Source organism: Petaurus breviceps, unplaced genomic scaffold, assembly GCF_028583685.1.
Source record: "Petaurus breviceps papuanus isolate PSGF00001 unplaced genomic scaffold, PetGlider_PUasm1.0 90760, whole genome shotgun sequence".
Taxonomy (NCBI): Eukaryota; Metazoa; Chordata; class Mammalia; order Diprotodontia; family Petauridae; genus Petaurus; species Petaurus breviceps.
In genome coordinates this window covers 6,713,410-6,716,957 of record NW_027187338.1, presented here as the reverse complement: position 1 = coordinate 6,716,957, position 3,548 = coordinate 6,713,410, and positions in this window count along the sequence as shown.

Sequence of the window (3,548 nt, the reverse complement as noted above, 5' to 3'; positions counted from 1 at the left end):
CTTGGCTGAATGAATTAAGACAGACGTGATATCCAAGACTAGGGAGGGGATGGGGCTCTGCCTTAGTTAGATCAAAGGGTCACTGATTTAAAATTAGAAAGGATCTCAGACACCATTGAGTCCAACATCCTCATTTTTTACTGATAAGGAAACTGAGACTGTCTAATGCAGGACTTGAACCCAGATCTCCCTGACTCCAAGTCAGGAAGCAGTAGACTCTGCTGAGCACTCCATACTGAGGACAGCTTGTGGAAGGGCACTGATAAACTGGAGGGTGCCCAGGGAAAGGCAAATAGAGTGAAGGTCCTTGAGATCAAGTCATGTGAGGCGCAGTTAAAGGAATTGGAGTTGTTTGACTTGGAGAAGAAAGGACTTGGAGGTGGGGGTAAGGAAAGGGAGAGTTGTCTTCAAGTATTTGAAGGGCTGTGATGGGGAAGCCAGATTTGACTTGGTCTGCATCATTTAACACAGTGCTGGGTATATAGTAGGTGCTTAATAAATGTGTACTGTCTGACTGACAGAACTAGGAGTCATAGTAGATAGTTGGAGAGAAGTGATTTGAGGCTTGATGTCAAGAAAACTTTGCTAACAATTGGTGTCATTTAAGAAAGGAATTAGAAGAGAAGAGGTTCCTCCTCCTTGGAAGTCCTTGAGCAAAGGTTGGATGACCACTTGTGGGAGACATTGTAGAAGAGATTCTGGCTTTGGGATGGATTGGACCAATTGTTCTCTGAAGGCCCCACTTAATCCATGACTCTGTCCTTCTGCACCTCTGTAATCTGAAGGGCAATGTCTGCATGCTGCCTTTACTGGAGGACTTAAAGTAAGCACTGTTTTCATTCATAGTGTTAGTCTTGATACTCCAGCTACTGCCCCTCTTCTTCCTCTTCTTTCTCTTCCTCCTCCTCCTTTTCCTTCTTTTCCTCTTCTTCTTCCTCTTCCTTCTCCTTTTCCTCTTCTCTTTCCCCTTTTTCTCTTCTTCTTCTTCTTCTTCCCTTTCCTCTGCCCCCTCCTTTCCCTCTAATCCTCTTCCTCCTTGGGCTGCTGCAAGGAGCCTATGTTTATGTACGGCAATATCTGTGGAGACCAGACCTGAGAGAGACCCTCTGCCCTGTCCAGGAACATCCAAGATAGGAAGAAGAAAAACTATAGACTCTTCTAGGACTGGCCTTCTTACTGACTTGGGCTTACAGTAAGAAGCTTTGGGGTTCAGACTCCTCTCCTGTTACCGTACAGCTATGATGCATTAGGCAAGTCATTTAACCTTCTCTGGCCCTCAGTTTCTTCACCTGCAAAATGGGGCTGGGGCTTGGATAAAGTAGCATTGCATTGTTGGATCCAGGGTCGGAGGACATAGTTTTAGATCCCAGCTCTGCTACTTCCTATCTGTGTGATCTTGGCCAAGTCACTTAACCACTCTGAGCCTCAGTTTCCTCAACTATAAAAGAAGAGGTTTAGACTGGATGACCACCAAGGCCCCTTCCACCCACAGTCCTCTGGTTTCTAAGTTTTCTTTCTGCTCAGGAGGCTTTGAACAATGGCTAGGAAGCACACATATTTACTAGGTCTTCAGTCACTCCCTTCTCTTCTCCAGGTGTCAGTCTCTCAATCTGTAAAAAGAAGGGGCTGTGTAGACTTGATAGTCTCTGAGGACCTTTCTAGTTTTAGTTCTAGGATTCTGTGGGGATGGTGACCCCTAAGCTAGCTTCCTAGACAAGCAACTGCCAGTGTTTGCTGTTGTCCAATGCCTGTCCAGGTCTTCCCCCCCTCCCACAACTCCCCAAGCAGCCCCTGGGCTCTGTCCTTGAGTTTGCCCCCTGGGTCCTCCCTGCTTCCTTCCCTGAGGGCCAGCAGAAAGCATTTGCTGCCTGGCCCCTTCACTTTAAATCCAATGGACGGCAATGAAAGTTGTCTTAAATGCACATGTTTAGGCGCTAAATGGCCAGGGCCTCGTTCATCTCTGTTACATTTATTAGGACGGGCAAACTGTTCCAGGGAGAGGGAAAAAAATCCAAATTCTTTTCTTGAAAGGAAACCTAATTTAGCAGAGTGCAATATGCCAGCGAAAAATTGCCTCTTAATTTGAAATGCATTCAGAATGCTGGAAGAGAGGCAGAATCCCTTAACATAATACCCAGTTTTTGGTCGGATAACAGAATAATAAATCCGCGAGGAATTCCCCAAGCAAGGTAAAATGGGATAATATACATTTCTTAATATTGCAGAAGTTTCTGTAATCTTATTGTTTAAACTTTTCAATAAACTGTAATGTTTATTAGTAGTTTTTCATTTCTAACTGTCAGATAATTTCTTTTGCTAAGTCGGGATAAACAGGGCCCCCAGTACCTCTGGTTTTAGTTACGCCTGATATAGATCTGACCAGACAGCTGATGTAATATAGAAGTATTGTGCTTTCCACTGTGTTGAACTTAGAGGTTCAAATGTGTTAATGCAATTGAATTGATTGTAATATTTTATAAAAGTTTCTCCAACAAAAATACTGTTAGTGATTCCAGTTGTCAAAGGTTATGAAAGCAAATAAAACGTGTTTCTTGCAGCTGTGACAGCAGTCGGTTAATGGCAGCAGCCATACACTGACCAGCTCCTTAGGCCATCCCTGTTCTCCTTGATTTCTTTTGCTTTTTGGGAGAAATTCATCTGAAGGTCACATGAAGATTTTCTTGTCTTAGGAAAGTCATCGGGATGGAAGGAAATGGGTTTTGTGTTCTTTAAAGGGGACTAATCTGCAAACAGCAAGAATGCATAGGAACTGTATTTTCCACCAGGAATTCTGCATGTGACATCTTTCCTTCTGTTGTATTCAGGGGAGGATTTCACAGCAATGGGAAAACAGCAGAGGAGAGAGGCTGGGAGCCATGCTTTGCTCTGGCAGGATGTTTTTCTCAAGAAGGCCACGTTCTATGGTAGACAGGTGTGGGAGTTGATATCACAGAGGAGAACCTTAGATATTTAACATGAAACTCTCAATTATTCTTATTCTTCACAATGACCCTCATGAAGTGAATATCCATCTCAGATGACAAGCCATGAGGAAATTAATCTTTATTCTCTTCTTCACTTGTTTTTAATTGGTTTAAATTTTCATCCAAAAATACCACAAAGGATTGAACATTTGTTATACAGTTCTTACCACTCAATATATGAGGAACACTCCCAGCCCTAAACCCTAAAAAAAGGGATAATATAATAATGGAAAGAGTTCTAGATTGGGAACCCGAGTACCTGGGTTTCAATTCCAGCTCTGAGAGTTGCTTTCTGTGTGACCTTGGTTAAGTCACAACCTCTCTGGGTCTCATTTTTTCATCTGCAGAATGACGGGATTGAACTAGGTCGTTGACTCTCAAAATATTGTCCAAGGATCTCTGGGGTTTCCCAAGACCCTTTTAGGGAGCCCGTAATTTCAAAACTATTTTAAAAATAATGCTAAGACAGTTTAATGCCTAATATGGTATATATATATATATATGTATATATATACCATATTAGGCATTAAACTGTGTATATATATATATATATATATATATATA